We start from the raw sequence: 18,192 nt of genomic DNA, 5'->3' as shown, positions 1-18,192 counted from the left end.
AGCGTGGCTCAGTGGAAAGAGCCCAGGCTTTGGAGTCAGAGGTCATGGGTTCAAATCCTGGCTCCACCACTTGTCAGCTGTGTGACTTTGGGCAAGTCCACTTCACTTCTCTTTGCCTCAGTTACCTCACCTGTAAAATGGGGATGAAGACTGTGAACCCCATGTGGGACAACCTGATCACCTTGTAACCTCCCCAGCGCTTAGAACAACGCTTTGCACATAGTAAGCGCTTAATAAATGCCATCATTATTACAAGAAGCAGCGTAGCTCAGTGGAAAGGGCACGGGCTTTGGGGTCAGAGGTCATGGGTCCAAATTCTGGCTCCACCACATGTCTGCTGTGTGACCTTGGGCGAGTCACTTAACTTCTCTGAGCCTCAGCTATCTCATCTGTAAAATGGGGATGAAGACCGTAAGCCCCACGTGGGACAACTTGAACACATTGTATCCCCCCCAATGCTTAGAGTAGTGCTTTGCACATAGTAAGTGTTTAATAAATGCCATTATTATTATTATTATTATTATTATTATTATGAAGCTGCTGGTGAAGTGGCAGCCATCAACATGATCAATCAATCATACGAGATCAGTCAATCAATGTGATCGATCGATCAGTCGATGGCGTGTGTGCCATGAAGACAGGACCTCTGGCACACTCGCACCCTGTGCCCGAGATGCCGCAATCGGGGACCGTCTTTATATGTTGCCAACTTGTACTTCCCAAGTGCTTAATACAGTGCTCTGCACACAGTAAGCGCTCAATAAATATGATTGAATGAATGAATGATGGTGCACGTTCTCCAGCCCTTTGTCGTTTGTGCATAGGACGGGGGAGAGATTTATTGACAGGCAAGCAGGGGTGGCTGGCAAAGATTGTCCTCCCTCCTACTTAGACAGTGAGCTCCACTTGGGACAGTGCTTAGAACAGTTTTTGATGCATAATAACTGCTTAACGAATGCCATAAAAAAAGGATGGCACCGGACACATTTACATCCAGACTTTCACCTCCAGCATCCAGTTTCTCTTAAGCGTGCGGCTTCCCTCCCTCTTGGCTCTTGCAGCCGAGTTCTGTAGCACAGAAGCTGTGCCCATGTCCAGAGGGGCCTGGGAGGAAGGGAGCAGCTGTAATTGTATTTATTAAGCGCTATGGGGAGAGAATAAACAGGTGGGAATTTATATGTGTCCACTGCCCCTTGGGGATTCACAATCTAAAAATTGGTGATCTGGGGTCTACCTGGTGACCTAATCTACTTTCAGGAGAGCTCAGACCTCTAGTTTGAGGCGAGCTAAAATAGTTCCTAAGACATTATAACATGGGGTGCCCACACGCGATGTCATATGACATCATGCACATCTGTGTGTCCCAAAGGCCCACTAATGGCCATCTCTATTGGAGACAACTAAAAGCAGTAGTAGCTGTAGTATTCATTCATTCATTTATTCAATCATATTTACTGAGCGCTTACTGTATGCAGAGGACTGTACTAAACACTTGGGAAGTACAATTCAGCAGCAAATAGAGACCATCCCTGCCCCATAACGGGCTCACAGTCTAGAAGACGTAGTAGCAGTAGTAGCAGTAGCAGTAGTAGCAGCAATAATATTTACTGAGCGTCCACTAAGTGTAATGCAGTATATTAAATGTTTCCAAAGTACGATATGACTGACATGTTTCCTGCTCACAACAAGCTTACACTCTAGAGAAGGTTGAAAATTAAGGAGAAGGGTGAACAATAGAGCAAACTGAGCTGCCGAGACCTGGATTCGGATTCTGATAGAGTTTTCATGTTTTTTTTTTCGCCTCAAACAAACCACCTGAAATCGAAACTTGGTCAATGGGCAATCCTCATGGAATAAGATTTTTTAAAAATCAAAATAAATGCATCACCAACCCCTACTGTTGACTTATCTCACTGGGGTTAAGTTTAGAAAGAGGATCCGTATTTAGGTTAAGAGCAGAGCTAATGAAACATGTTGTCTTGTCTTATGCCGTCAAGCCGTTTCCGACCCATAGCGACACCACGGACACATCGCTTCCAGAATGCCCTGCTCTCTGTCTGCAATCATTCTGGTAGTGGATCCATTGCGTTTTCTTGGTAAAAATACAGAATTAATTTACCACTGCCGCCTTCCATGCAGTAAACTCGAGTCTCAGCCCTCGACTCTCTCCCAGGCTGCTGCTGCCCAGCATGGATGAGTTTTGAGTTGTAGCAGATTGCCTTCCACTCGCTAGCCACTGCCCAAGCTAGGAATGGAATGGATCTGCCTCTGCTTGACTCTCCCTCCCATAGCCGGGACTGGTAGAGAACTGGAAACTCTCCAGGTGCAACCCTGAGAGGGGAATGAAACATAGTAAACATCAATAAGAGTTGATGCCCTTTACGTTAGAGAGATCTCCAGATGCTAAGTTTAGGGGTTGCCTTTCTCTTAGGAGCCACCCACATATGTTTATGCGTCTTTTTTTGGTGGCTGCATCTTTAGAAAACAAGAATAATAAAATCTTGTTTGACTGTAGAAGTCTTTGGTCTAAACTTAATTTGGTCTGAAATATAAGACAGGACCAAAATGTAAAAAAAAAAGTAAAAACTTCCTTTAGAATTCAATGTGTGGAACAAATGCAGTAATTTAATGATATTTTAAAGCATGTCCTCACTCTAAGAGAACCCAAAAAGGCAGTGATTCATTCTGATTGTAAATACTTGGCCCACTTTGGCATCTCTAAGAACCACACGTTGCCGGGCAAAACCCATCAAATCCCTATTTTGCCCCGACTGCTGTTCGAAACAAGGAAAAACTCAGGAATCCACGAGAAATGACGACTGATAAGCAAGTTCAAAGCAAATAAAATGCTTTACAAACCTGAACGGCTGTGCAAGACTGTGCAAGGCTCTGCACCTCTCAGATCTTTTCCCCGTGATCTGCCCTCTCCTAACCACCCCATAGCTTCCAAGAGGCCTCAGTCTCCCCAACCCCAGACAGCTGGCTCACTCAGTTCCCCCAGTGTGAAGTGCTTTCTTATCTGTGGACCCAGAGACTCAGCAAAGATCACCCGGTAATATGTTCACTGAAGCGGTGGCTCTCCCATTCTCCGTTGTAGTAAAAGGACTTTTTAAAAAAAATGATATTTGTTAACCACTTTCTATGTGCCAGGCTCTGTACTAAGCACTGGGCTAGATTCAAGGTAATCAGGTTGGACACGGTCCCTGCCCCACATGGGGCTCAGAGTCTTTATCTCATTTTACAGGTGAGGTAACTGAGGCACAGAAAAGTGAATTGACTTGCCCAAGGTCACACAGCAGATAAGTGGCGGGGTCAGGATTAGAACCCAGGTCCTTCTGATTCCCAGGGCTGTGCTCTATCCTCTAGACCACGCTGCTTCTCTCCCCACACTTTTTAACTGCCCTCCTGTCTCTTGGGCAGCGGGAGCCTGAGTTTAGGGGATTATGTTGTTTGTTTGTTTGTTTTTTATGGTATTTATTAAGCGCTTACTATGTGCCAGGCACTCTTCTAAGCGCTGGGATAGATACAAGGTAATCAGGTAATAAGAGTCCTAGTGAGCCGTAGATGGAGACAGAACTAGTGGGGATGGGTGCCAATGGAGCCTGGGATTTTTATAATAAAGCAGTTCATCATCAATATTGATGATGTGGAGTTCATCGTCATCATTATCAATGGGATTTATTAAGCGCTTACTATGCAGAGCACTGTGCCAAGCGCTTGGGGAAAGCACAACACAACAGAGTTGGCAGACACCTTCCCTACCCACAACATTCACTGGATAAAGGGTCAGTCATGCTTGCATTTTCTCCAACCTGAATGTTACGAAAACGCCTCGGTACGGAGAGTAATGAATAATTACATGAATCACGCATTTTCAGAACAATATCTGTTTATACATTTCTTTCATTTGATCTTTTTACCTACATACTTTTGTCAACTGGGTCTGACATTCACGTGGGGATGGGTGCCAATGGAGCCTGGGATTTTTATAATAAAGGAGTTCATCATCGTCATCATTATCAATGGGATTTATTAAGCACTTACTATGCAGAGCACTGTGCCAAGCGCTTGGGGAAAGCACAACACAACAGAGTTGGCAGACACCTTCCCTACCCACAACACTCACTGGATAAAGGTTCAGTCATGCTTGCATTTTCTCCAACCTGAATGTTACGAAAACGTCTCGGTACGGAGAGTAATGAATAATTAAATGAATCACGCATTTTCAGAACAATATCTGTACATTTCTTTCATTTGATTTTTTACCTACGTGCTTTTGTCAACTGGGTCTGACATTCACTTTAGTCCACGTACTTGCGTTTGTCCTCTCTCCACCTCAGCCATTTCCCCTACCTGTAATTTATCTGACTATCCATCTCCTCCTCTAGATTGTAAGTTCCTTGTGGGCAGAGATCTTCAATACTCTATTCTACTGTATTGTAGTTTCCCACCTACCCAATACAGTGATCTGCATGCAGAAAGTGGCCAATAAATACCACTTATTGATAGATCGACCATGTCTTCTTCTTCCCACATCTGCACACAGTAGGTTCTCAACCAATACTGGACTGACTGAGTGTTCGGGCTGGAAGGTGGTGGTTTGTGTTTAGGTCCCTGCTTCCAGCCTCACCCGTGAACTAAGCACTTACCAAGAAGCAGCGTGGCTCAGTGGAAAGAGCCTGGGCTACGGAGTCAGGGGTCATGGGTTCAAATCCCGGCTCCGCCAGTTGTCAGCTGTGTGACTTTGGGCAAGTCATTTAACTTCTCTGTGCCCCACTTCCCTCATCTGTAAAATGGGGATTAAGACTGTGAGCCCCCCCGTGGGACAACCTGATGACCTTGTAACCTCCCCAGTGCTTAGAAGAGTTCTTTGCACATAGTAAGTGCTTAATAAATGCCATTATTATTATTACTGTGTGCACAGCACTGTACCAAATGCTTGGGAGAGTACAATATAACAGAGTTGGTAGGCACACACTCTGCCCACAATGAGCTTAAAATCTGTCTTGTCTTGACTTATGCTGTTGAGTCATCTCCGACCCGAAGCGACGCCATGGACACATCTCTCCCAGAACGTCCCGCTCTCCATCTGCAATCGTTCTGGTAGTGGATCCATAGAGTTTTCTTGGTAAATATCTGGAAGTGGTGAGTCTCCACCCTCGACTCTCTCCCATGCTGCTGCTGCCCAGCACAGGTGAGTTTTAACTTGTAGCAGATCGCCTTCCACTCACTAGCCACTGCCCAAGCTAGGAACGGAATAGACAGGCCTCTGCGTGACTCTCCCATCCTTAGCCGAGACTGGAAGAGGACTAGGAACTCTCCAGGTGCGACCCTGAGAGGGGGCAGGAAACTCTCTACTTTAACTCTCTGTGTTATAGACTTCAACTGTTTTCATGAGACTGCATCCAGGCTCTCTTTTCCTGCCTGTACTGGTTCTTTCTGCTTCCTAAAGCCTGTCTCTCATATAGTAATGATGGTATTTGTTAAGTGCTTGCTATGTGCCAAGCGTTGTTCTAAGTGCTGGGGTAGATACAAGGCAATCAGGTTGTCCCACGTGGGGTTCACTGTCTTAATCCCCATTTTACAAGTGAGGTAACTGAGGCCCGGAGAAGTTAAGTGGCTGGCCCAAGGTCACACGGCAGACAAGTGGCGGAGCCAGGATTAGAACCCGCATCCTCTGACTCCCAAGCCCGGGCTCTTTCCACTAAACAACGCTGCTTCTCATATCCGAAGCTTCAAAGTCTTATAGAAAGCCCACCTCCTCCAAGAGGCCTTCCCTGACTAAGTCCTCCTTTCCTCTCTTCCCACTCCCTTCTATCACCCTGACCTGCTCCCTTTATTCATCCCCCCGGCAGCCCCGCAGAACTGCCGTAATTTATTTATTTCTATTAATGTCTGTTTCCCCCTCTGGACTGTAAGGTTATTGTGGGAAGGGACTGTGTCTAATATACTGTTATAATGTACTCTCCCAAACTCTTAGTATAGTTCTCTGCACACAGGAAGCCCTTAATAGAACAATTGACTGGCTGACCGGCTGACTAGAGTTCTACTATCCCAACACCTAGAATTCAATTCTGGGCAGAGGAGAGGGGCAGGGAGGAGACAGGGACAAGAGAACTGCTGGGCATGGGATGTTGTCCCTTGGGCAGCTGGAAGTTACAGTCCCAGTGGCCTCATGCTTCTAGTTTGGGGGGCTCCAAACCCCTTTTTGGTTGCAGCCCCCCTTGAAAGAGGTGACTGCAGGGTACCTCCATCTGAGCCAAGCCCATCTGGGGTTCAGGAGTTGGGCCCAGGGACCCAGTCTTGGAAAGCAATGGAAGGAGGGATGTGAGTTGAAGTGCTTTTCTGGAAAGGAATCAAGTTTCCGTTTTCTTTTGCCTTCTGTCATTTGAAAGATAAAAGTGAAGGAAAAAGAGTAAGATAGGGATGAGAGAGGGTGGGGAGTGGAGTTGCATTGAGGAAGGCACTGATTTATCTTCAGAAAAACTCAGCCGTTTAATTTTCTCCCCAGGCATCAGTCCATTGCCTGGAAGAAGGCTAGGTGCATAAATGATTGAATGGGGTTGTAATTTGGGATGCTCAACTGTTTTTTGCCTCCCTCAACAGCCAGGCTTTGGGTCCCTCATGATTTATATTCACCCTCCTTTGCATGCTAGTTCCTGATCTGGAGATAGCCGGGGAAATAAACAAAGTAGGAGCTAAGCGGACATCCCCCACTGCTCACGGTGGGAAATCATTAGCTTTCAATCCTCATTTGTAGATTATTGTTTCCACTTGGTTTGCAGGGCTCCCTACAGAGCTGGGGATCAGGCGGAAGAGAAAAGGTTTGTTTACCTCTGGCCTGGCCAGGTCCAGAGACTTGGATCAATCAATCAATCAGTCAATCAATCGCATTTATTGAGCGCTTACTGTGCAGAGCACTGTACTAAGCGCTTGGGAAGTCCAAGTTGGCAACATATACAGCCAGTCCCTACCCAACAGTGGGCTCACAGTCTAAAAGGGGGAGACAGAGAACAAAACCAAACATACTAACAAGATAAAATAAATAGAATAGATATGTACAAGTAAAATAAATAAATAGAGTAATAAATACGTACAAACATATATACATATATACAGGTGGTGTGGGGAAGGGAAGGAGGTAAGATGGGGGGGGTGGAGAGGGAGACGAGGGGGAGAGGAAGGGAGGGGCTCAGTCTGGGAAGGCCTCCTGGAGGAGGTGAGCTCTCAGTAGGGCCTTGAAGGGAGGAAGACATGGATGTGCAGAAGGGTGGAATAGTCCCAGACTGCTGGTGGCAAGGGGCTGGAGGGTGCTTCCTCTTGAGAGAGGCTGTGGTCACCTCTGCAGAGGCATAATCTTGAGTCAATGCCTGCTTAGGGGATGCAGAGCTGCTGCTGCAAGTCCTGAGAGAGGAACGATGATTGGCGAGTGGATAGAGCAGGGGCCTGCAAAAGTTCATGGGTTTAATCCCAGCTCCGCCACTTGTCCGCTGTGTGACCTTGGGCAAGTCACTTAACTTCTCTGTGCCTTAGTAACCACATCTGTAAAATGGGGATTGAGGCTAAGAGCCCCACGTGGGACCAGGGACTGTGTCCAACCCGATTTGCCAGGTCTTAGTACAGTGCCTGGCACAAAGTGAGAGTTTAAATACCATTAAAAACAAAAAAAATAGCATTGATGATGATGATAATAATACTAATAATGATATTTATTAAGCACTTACTATGTGCCAAGCATTGTTCTAAGCGCTGGGGGAGATATAAGGTCATCAGGTTGTCCCACATGGGGCTCACGGTCTTAATCTCCAATTTCCAGGTGAGGTAACCTCAGTTAATAACAATAATAATAATGATGGCATTTATTAAGCGCTTACTATGTGCAAAGCACTGTTCTAAGCACTGGGGAGGTTACAAGGTGATGAGGTTGTCCCACGTGGGGCTCACAGTCTTCATCCCCATTTTACAGATGAGGTAACTGAGGCCCAGAGAAGTTAAGTGACTTGTTAAGTGACTTGCCCAAAGTCACACAGCTGACAGGTGATGGAGCCAGGATTAGAACCCACGACCTCCGACTCCCAGGATCGTGCTCTTTCCACTGAGCCAAGTTGCTTCTCATGATGATGATGAGAAAGACGGAATCGTTCGGGGAAAGGGCTAAGGGGGCCAAGAGGTTCGAGTTTATGGGTGGCCAATTCTAAACTAAACTTGGCATCAATGTCATTATTATTATTATTTTTATTATTATTGAGAGTCAGAGGTCATCATCATCATCATCAATCATATTTATTGAGTGCTTACTGTGTGCAGAGCACTGTACTAAGCGCTTGGGAACTACCCAACAGTGGGCTCACAGTCTAAAAGGGGGAGACAGAGAACAAAACCAAACATACTAACAAAATAAAATAAATAGAATAGATATGTAGGTCATGGGTTCAAATCCCGGCTCTGCCATTTGTCAGCTGTGTGACCTTGGGCAAGTCACTTCACTTTTCTGGGCCTCAGTTCCCTCATCTGTAAAATGGGGATTAAGACCGTGAGCCCAACATGGGACAACTTGATCACCTTGTATCCTCCCCAGCGCTTAGAACAGTGCTTTGCACATAGTAAGCGCTTAACAAATGCCATCATCATCATCATCAACAAACCTGGGTCAATCATTCTTCTTCCCTTTCTCTTGGTCAATCCAGTCTCATCTCACCCTCTGGGTCTGAGGTAACCGCACCCTCGTCACTGAGGAGAGACTGAAAAAGCATTAAATCAATCAATCAATCAATGGTATTCATTCAGCTCTTACTATGTGCAGAGCACTGTACTAAGCGCTTGGGAGAGTACAATGCAACTGAGTTGGTAGACGCGTTCCCTGCCCACAACAAGCTCACAGGAAAGACACATACTTGTACACATCTATTCTATTTATTTTATTTTGTTATTATGTTTGGTTTTGTTCTCTGTCTCCCCCTTTTAGACTGTGAGCCCACTGTTGGGTAGGGACTGTCTCTATACTTCCCAAGCGCTTAGTACAGTGCTCTGCACACAGTAAGCGCACAATAAATACGATTGATGATGATGATGATGAAAAGCCCAGGAATCTTTAACTTAGATGTGAGAAGAAGTTCTCAGAGGAGAGAGGCTTAATAGAAAACCTCTTTGAACTCCTCCAGGGGAAGAAGTTTGCATACCTTCCTAGTGAGATCCGGAGAGACACTTCGCCTGGCTCTCAGCCAGGATCTACAACATAAATGGAATAAATAAACAGCATTCATTTCATTGCCTGGAACTTCTCCCTCACCTCCTGTCTCCCTACCTAGAAATATTAACTCTTTCAATTTGGGACATGAAATAATGGTCTCGGGAGGTTTCAGCTGCCATCAGGGATTTCAAGAGCAGCTGCTGGAGTGTTTCTCAAAAAGAAACCTGTGCAGAATTCCTAGAGAAAGCAAAATGTGTCAGATCCGAGCCGAATATACCTGTGAAAATCAATTGCCGCCCTCTCCCTCGCCACTCCCCCCGGCAAAAATATAAAATAATGGAAGAAATCCCTAATGTATCCCTATCGTACAAAAGGACCTTAATTACAAAGTCAAATTGGATAGCCTCCCAAATGCTAAATACAGCTCTCCGAGCCCAATAAGCGCTCAATAAGTCCCACGGATGGACTGTACGATTGCCATGATGTCACAGCTAATCAATCAATCGTATTTATTGAGCGCTTATTGCGTGCAGAGCACTGTACTAAGCCCTTGGGAAGTAGAAATTGGCAGCATATAGAGACGGTCCCGACCCAACAGCGGGCTCACGGTCTAGAAGAGGCTAATCCGCTTTCTGCCGGGACCGGACAGCTTCCCTTCTTTCCAGCATCTGTCCTTGGAAGTTTATTTAGCTTTCCAACGTTATTATCGTATACTCCCGGGCTTTGTGTCTGCGTCGGCTGGCCGGCTGGCTTTGGTCTGGAGTTTCTGACCTCTGCAATTGAACGGACACGAGTTTGCAGCTTGGTAGGGTGACTGTCTTCCAAAAGAAATGGAATGAGGAAGCGACCACATCAGGCATACCCTGTGGGAATCAATCAGTCCATTGATGGTATTTATTGAGCGCTTACTGTGTGTGGAGCGCTGTACTAAGCACTTGGGAGAGTACCAGAGAAGCAGCATGGCTCAGTGGAAATAGCCCCGGCTTTGTTGTCAGAGGTCATGGGTTCAAATCCCACCTCCGCCAATTGTCAGCTGTGTGACTTTGGACAAGTCGCTTCACTTCTCTGGGCCTCAGTCCCCTCATCTGTAAAATGGGGATTAAGACTGTGAGCCCCACGTGGGACAACCTGATCACCTTGTAATCACGAGAAGCAGCGTGGCTCAGTGGAAAGAGCACGGGCTTTGGAGTCAGAGGTAATGGGTTCAAATCCCGGCCCCACCACTTTTCAGCTGTGTGACTTTGGGCAAGTCACTTAACTTCTCTGCGCCTAAGTTACCTCATCTGTAAAATGGGGATGAAGACTGTGAGCCCCCCGTGGGACATCCTGATCACCTTGTAACCTCCCCAGCGCTTAGAACAGTGCTTTGCACATGGTAAGTGCTTAACAAATACCATCATTATTATTATTATTATTATTGTAACCTCCCCAGCACTTAGAACAGTGCTTTGCACGTAGTAAGCGCTTAATAAATGCCATCATTATTATTACCAGGTTGGACTATTTCTGCCCAACAGAGCAAGCAAACCTATTCAATCAGTCAATGGTATTTATTGAGTGTTTACTGTGTGCAGAGCATAGTAAGCGCTTAATAAATGCCATCATTATTATTAGCAGGTTGGACTATTTCTGCCCAACAGAGCAAGCAAACCTATTCAGTCAGTCAATGGTATTTATTGAGTGTTTACTGTGTGCAGAGCATAGTAAGCGCTTAATAAATGCCATTATTATTATTACCAGGTTGGACGATTTCTGCCCAACAGAGCAAGCAAACCTAATCAATCAGTCAATGGTATTTATTGAGTGTTTACTGTGTGCAGAACACTGTACTAAACCTCTGAGGGAGCATAATATAACAGAGTGGGTAGACATATTCCCTGCCCACAACAAGCTTACAATCTAGAGGGGGGAGACATATAATAATATAAATAAATAAATTACTGACACCCCTTGATTTTTTATGATATTTCTTAACCGTTTACTATGTGCTAGGCACTGTAGTAAGCGCTGGAGTAGATACAAGCTAATCAGCTTGAACACAATCCATGTTCCCAATGGGGTTTCCTGTCTTAATCCCCATTTTACAGATGAGGTAACCGAGGCACAGAAAAATGAGATGACCTGCCCAAGGTCACGAAGCCGAGGAGCTCGTGGGCAGGGAATGTGTCTGTTTATTGTTGTATTGCACTCTCCCAAGCGCTTAGGAGAGTAAGCTCAGCTCTCAGTAGGCTCTCAATAAATACAATTGAATGAATGAATTAGTGGATAAGTGGTGGATCTGGGATTAGAATCCAGGTCCTCTGTCTCCCGGGCCTGTGCTTTAATAATAATAATAATAATGGTATTTGTTAAGTGCTTACTATGTGCAGAGCACTGTACTAAGCGCTTGGGAAGTCCAAGTTGGCAACATCTAGAGACGGTCCCAACCTAACAGCGGGCTCACAGTCTAGAAGGGGGAGACAGACAACAAAACAAAACATATTAACAAAATAAAAGAAATAGAGTACAATAATTACGGTTTCTGTTAAGTGCTTACTATGTGCCAGGCACTTTTCTAAGCGCTGGTGTGGATACAAGCAAGTCAGGTTGGACACAGTCCCTGTCCCACATGGGGCTCACAGTCTTAATCCCCATTTTACAGATGAGGGAACTGATGCCCAGAGAAGTAAAGTGACTTGCCCAAGGTCACACAGCGGACAAGTGACTGAGCTGGGATTAGAACCCATGACCTACTGACTCCCAGGCCTGTGCTCTAGCGTGGCTCAGTGAAAAAAGCCCGGGCTTGGGAGTCAGAGGTCATGGGTTCTAATCCTGGCTCCGCCACCTGTCAGCTATGTGACCTTGGGCAAGTCACTTCACTTCTCACTTATGCGAAGCAGTGTGGCTCGGTGAAAAGAGCCCAGGCTTTGGAGTCAGAGGTCATGGGTTCAAATCCCAGCTCTGCCAACTGTCAGCTGTGTGACTTTGGGCAAGTCACTTCACTTCTCTGGGCCTCAGTTCCCTCATCTGTAAAATGGGGATTAAGACTGTGAGCCCCCAGTGGGACAACCTGATCACCTTGTAACCTCCCCAACGCTTAGAACAGTTCTTTGCACAGAGTAAGCGCTTAGTGGCCAACTGGAAAGAACATGGGTTTTGGAGTCAGAGGTCATGGGTTCAAATCCCGGTTCTGCCAACTGTCAGCTGTGTGACTTTGGACAAGTCACTTCACTTCTCTGGGCCTCAGTTCCCTCATCTGTAAAATGGGGATTAAGACTGTGAGCCCTCCGTGGGACAACCTGATCACCTTGTAACCTCCCCAGCGCTTTGCACATAGTAAGCACTTAATAAATGCCATCATCATACTTCCCAAGTGCTTAGTGCAGTGCTCTGCACACAGTAAGCGCTCAATAAATACAATTGAATGAATGAATGAATGAATCATCATCATTCTCTGGGCCTCAGTTATCTGTAAAATGGGGAGTAAGACTGTGAGCCCTCCGTGGGACAACCTGATCACCTTGTAACCTCCCCAGCGCTTTGCACATAGTAAGCGCTTAATAAATGCCATCATCATACTTCCCAAGCGCTTAGTACAGTGCTGTGCACACAGTAAGCGCTCAATAAATACAATTGAATGAATGAATGAATGAATCATCATCATTCTCTGGGCCTCAGTTATGTGTAAAATGGGGAGTAAGACTGTGAGCCCCACGTGGGACAACCTGATCGCCTTGTGTCTCCCTCAGTGCTTAGAACAGTGCTTAACAAATACTATTATTATTATTATTATTATTATTATTAGGCCAGCTGTGGCAGATGCATGTAGACCCCTCCCTTAAGCAGTGGAGTTGGAGGTTGGGATAGATGTGGGAAGACTGCTCATCCCACCAACTAAGGTATTGCCATCTCCCTGGCCCCCCTCAACAACTTAACTCTTCCAATGTCCGATGCCAACGCTGCAACTTTCTGGCAATCAATCAATCAATCGTATTTATTGAGCGCTTACTGTGTGCAGAGCACTGTACTAAGCGCTTGGGAAGTACAGGCAAGGGCGTGAAACCGAACATTGGGCCAGAGGACTGGAGGGCAGTGGTGAACCAACAGGGTGGGGGGAAGAAGGAGACAGGAGAGATGGGTACATTCCGTTCTTCCCTGCCATACTCAATTGTAGAGGCTATAAATAGCATAAAATAAAGGCATAAAACTGAACTGGTTTCCCAAGTGAGAAGCAGCTTGGCCCAGTGGATAGAACGCAGGCTCGGGAGTCACAAGGACGTGGGTTCTAATCACTGCCCTGCCACTTAATAATAATAATAATAATGACATTTATTAAGTGCTTACTATGTGCAAAGCACTGTTCTAAGCGCTGGGGAGGTTACAAGGTGAGCAGGTTGTCCCACGGGGGGCTCCCAGTCTTCATCCCCATTTGACAGATGAAGGAGCTGAGGCACAGAGAAGTTAAGTGGCTTGCCCAAGGTCACAGAGCTGACAAGTGTCGGAGCCAGGATTCGAACCCATGACCTCGGACTCTTTCCACTGAGTCATGCTGCTTCTCTGCTGGGCGACCCAGGGCCGTGCCACTTCACTTCTCTGAGCCTCGGTTTCCTCATCCGTGAAACAGGGATTAAGACGGCGAACCTTATGTGGAACAGGGACTGTGTCCAACCCGATTAGCTTGTATTCATTCAATCGTATTTATTGAGTGCTTACTGTGTGCTGAGCACTGCACTAAGCGCTTGGGAAGTACAAGCCTTCCCAGACTGAGCCCCCTCTTTCCTCTCCCCCTCCTTCCCCTCTCCATCCCCCATCTTACCTCCTTCCCTTCCCCACAGCACCTATATATACTTATATATGTTTGTACATATTTATTACTCTATTTATTTATTTTACTTGTACATATCTATTCTATTTATTTTATTTTGTTAATATGTTTGGTTTTGTTGTCTGTCTCCCCCTTCTAGACTGTGAGCCCACTGTTGGGTAGGGACCGTCTCTAGATGTTGCCAACTTGTACTTCCCAAGTGCTTAGTTCAGTGCTCTGCACACAGTGAGCGCTCAATAAATACGATTGATTGATTGATTGGGCCTCAGTTCCCTCATCTGGAAAATGGGGATTAAGACTGTGAGCCCCCCCGCGGGACAATTGGATCACTTTGTAACCTACCCAGCGCTTAAAACAGTGCTTTGCACATAGTAAGTGCTTAATAAATGCCATCATTACTATTATTATTATTATCATCACACAAACCAAAGGGCAGTGCTTCTTCTTCATCTCTTTAAAACATGAGCTCCTTGAGGGCAGTGGTGGTGCCTTTGTATGGTCTGAAACCTTGCTTTGCACATAGTAAGCGCTTAATAAATGCCGTCATTACTATTATTATTATTATCATCACACAAACCAAAGGACAGTGCTTCTTCTCCATCTCTTTAAAACATGAGCTCCTTGAGGGCAGTGGTGGTGCCTTGGTATGGCCTAAAATCTTGCGGTCGCTTGTTAAGGATCAAGTTGAGGGGACAAACGGAAAGAAAACCTTTTCTCCTTGACCTTTAATGACGCCTTTTCAGGTGCCAAAGGGAATGATTCAGGGAAAGGAAGCAGAAGAGAGAAGGAAAGATAGGAGCGAGGGAGGAATCCCTGATAATCCGTTTGCGGCCGTTCTTTCAGCTCTCTCCACAGGAGAGGGCCAAAATAGGTCCTGGAGAGAACTTGTGCTGCAAATCTTGCCAGATAAACCGCCCGGCAGGAATCTCTCGCAGGCCGATGGGTGGGCACAGCCATATATAGAAATTCGCACACAGAGAGCTTTCAAATGACTCCGTGCCCTTTTCTGTGCCTCAGTGTAACCCAAGGCGAGGGCTCTCATCCCTCTACCACCTGGTCACTGAGTTAACTGAGTTTACGGGATGAAGATGGGGGAAAGAAAAAGGGGGCTCATTTAATTCAAGCGGATTATTGAGGGAAAACTCTCTCGGCCTGTCTATCCCAACCCAAACTGAGTTATCGCTCCGACTCTCTCCTTAGCCTTCCAGGACTGTAAGCGTTACAATTCGTCATTCCACAACGGGCTTGCTCTGAGGCTCACGCATTAAAACGCAACAAATCCGTCCATCTTCTTGGAAATGGCTCTGACTGCGGGGTGCCCCACGGACTCGAGGAGTCAGACGAGGCTGTATTTCCCAGTCAGACTTAACGGTTTGCTTTAAGGAGCTTACGGGCTGTATCTCCAAGCCGTTTATTCAGCTCTCCTCCAGTGTAGTAATAAATTGGCAGGTTCAGCTCCTTAGAGCGTCCCTGTCCTTGATTGCACTTGAGAGATAATCCCTAGATTTATAATCTGCTGTTTCCCCTATCTGTAATTTATTCTAATACCAGTCAGTCAATCATATAAATGGAGTGCTAACTGGGTGCAGAGGATTGTACTAAGCGCTTGGGAAAGTACAATGTAATAATACAACAAATTCTACTTATTCTGACGGTTTTGACACCTGTCTATATGCTTTGTTTTGTTCTCTGTCTCCCCCTTCTAGACTGTGAGCCCACTGTTGGGTAGGGACCGTCTCTATATGTTGCCGACTTGTACCTCCCAAGCGCTTAGTACAGTGCTCTGCACACAGTAAGCGCTCAATAAATACGATTGAATGAATGAGTGAACGGACACATTCCCTGCCCCCAGCAAGTTTACAGTCCAGAGGGGGAGACAGACATCAGTATAAATAAATAAATTACAGCTGTAATTTATATACAACGTCTCAATCAGTTAATCAAACAATGATATTGACTGAACCCTTCCTATGTCCAGAGCACTGTACTAAGGGCTTCGGAGAGTACAATACAAGAGAATTAGCGGACACAGTCGTGCCCAGGACAAGATTATTCCTAATTTATAGTGTGAGCCCTGAGTGTGGGACGGGAACAGTGTCTGAGTTGATTAACAGGACTTAGCTTGGCACCTGGTAAGCACTTAACAAGTACCACGGTTATTACTATTATTGTAATTATTCTTCTAATCAGATGTTCGGCACCCAGTAAGTGCTCAATAAATGTGATTGAATGAATGAATGTATCGCATAGTATATCAAAGGCTTCGAGGTAAAGTGATTAGACATGGATTTCTAATTCAGTTTCACTGGAGGCTGATGATTCACTTTGAAGCCTCCCCAGGTGAGTCAGTCAATTAGTTCCTTCGAAAATGAATGGTAACAAACTACCCTTTATTATTTGCCCTTGCAAGCACGTTAATCAATCAATCGCTCGTACTCATTCATCACCATCATCATCGTCATCATCATCAATGGCATTTATTGAGCGCTTACTATGTGCAGAGCACTGTACTAAGCACTTGGGAGAGTACCACGCAACAGATTTAGCGGACACGTTCTCTGCCCGTAATGAGCTTATATCAATTAATCAATCAATCAATCGTATTTATTGAGCACTTACTGTGTGCAGAGCACTGTCCTAAGCGCTTGGGAAGTACAAGATGGCAACATATAGAGACAGTCCCTACCCAACAGTGGGCTCTAATATAGTCTAATTATAGTCTAATAGTCTAATATAGTCTAATTATAGTCTAATGAGCTTATAGTCTTGAGTTTATAGTCTGCCCATAATGATCTTATAGTCTAGAGCATATAGTCTAGATGTTAGTATGAATAATAATAATAATAATGAGCAGCAGATGGAAAGACTCCCACTCGTCCAGCCAGTGTAAAAGTAGCACTTGGATGGGACAGAATTCAGTAGTGGATTTTGCCCTAGGAGATCTACTATTCCGATCTGCCTCTTCATTCATTCAATCATATTTATTGAGCACTTACTGTGTGCAGAGCACTGGACTAAGCGCTTGGGAAGCACAAGTTGGCAACATATAGAAACGGTCCCTACTCAACAGCGGGCTCACAGTCTAGAAGGGGGAGACAGACAACAAAACCAAACATATTAACAAAATAAAATAAGTAGAATGGTAAATATGTACAAGTAAAATAGAGTAATAAATCTGTACAAACATATATACAGGTGCTGTGGGGAGGGGAAGGAGGTAAGGCGGGGGGAATGGGGAGGGGGAGGAAGGGGAGAGGAAGGAGGGGGCTCAGTCCCTTTCCCACTGTGTCCAAGACTGTTGCCCTTGGATTTACTCCCTTTTTTCACCGCCCCCTCAGTTCCACAGCTCCTGGATAATCAATCAATCATATTTATTGAGCGCTTACTGTGTGCAGAGCACTGTACTAAGCGCTTGGGAAGTACAAGTTGGCAACATATAGAGACAGTCCCTACTCAACAGTGGGCTCACAGTCTAAAAGACTGTATACTTATCTGTAATTTATTTATATACATTAATGTCTGTCTCTGGTACTAAGATTTTGGGAGGGTACTAAGTGCCTGGAAGAGTACTCAAAATCCTTTAATGGTAGCCCATCCACCTCTGCATCAAAAAGAAACACTTCATCGTCGGCTTTAAGGCTCCCAATTTGCTCCCTCCCTCCAACGTTTAGAACAGTGCGCGGCACGTAGTAAGTGCTTAACAAATACCATCATTATTATTACTTTACCTCATGATCTTTTACTACAGTCCAATCTGCACACTTCACTCGTCTAAGGCCAACCTGCTCTCTTTATCTCGATTTTGTGTATCTCTCCGCCAACACTTAGCCCACCTCCTCTGCCCGGCCTGAAACTCCTTCCCTCTTCAAATCCAATGGACCGCCACTCTCCCCACCTTCAAAGCCCTCCTAAAATTACACCTCCTCCAAGAGGCCTTCCCTGACTAAACCCTCATTTCCCCTACCCCCCGTCCCTTCTGAGTCGCCTTGAATCTGTACCCTTCAGCACCTGATAATCACTCTACCTTCAGTCCCACAACACTTTTAATAATAATGATAATAATAACGGCATTTGTGAATCAATCAATCAATCAATTGTATTTATTGAGCGCTTACTGTGTGCAGAGCACTGGACTAAGCACTTGGGAAGTACAAGTTGGCAACATATAGAGACGGTCCCTACCCAACAGTGGGCTCAC

General features: G+C 45.5%; 2 non-coding genes across 2 annotated transcripts; both read right to left on the bottom strand.

Annotated features, from left to right (window-relative positions):
• Positions 1 to 2,203: 2,203 nt before the first annotated feature.
• On the bottom strand, positions 2,204 to 2,341 carry LOC119920302. Its single transcript, XR_005448059.1, has one exon. It is a non-coding gene; the product is annotated as a small nucleolar RNA SNORA7 (small nucleolar RNA).
• A 2,863-nt stretch (positions 2,342 to 5,204) lies between these two features.
• LOC119920027 lies at positions 5,205 to 5,342 on the bottom strand. Its single transcript, XR_005447798.1, has one exon. It is a non-coding gene; the product is annotated as a small nucleolar RNA SNORA7 (small nucleolar RNA).
• Positions 5,343 to 18,192: the final 12,850 nt, after the last annotated feature.

Source organism: Tachyglossus aculeatus, chromosome X1 (assembly GCF_015852505.1).
Source record: "Tachyglossus aculeatus isolate mTacAcu1 chromosome X1, mTacAcu1.pri, whole genome shotgun sequence".
Lineage (NCBI taxonomy): Eukaryota > Metazoa > Chordata > Mammalia > Monotremata > Tachyglossidae > Tachyglossus > Tachyglossus aculeatus.
The sequence above is the reverse complement of the archived record's forward strand: the minus strand, read 5'-3'. Positions and strand labels throughout refer to the sequence as shown.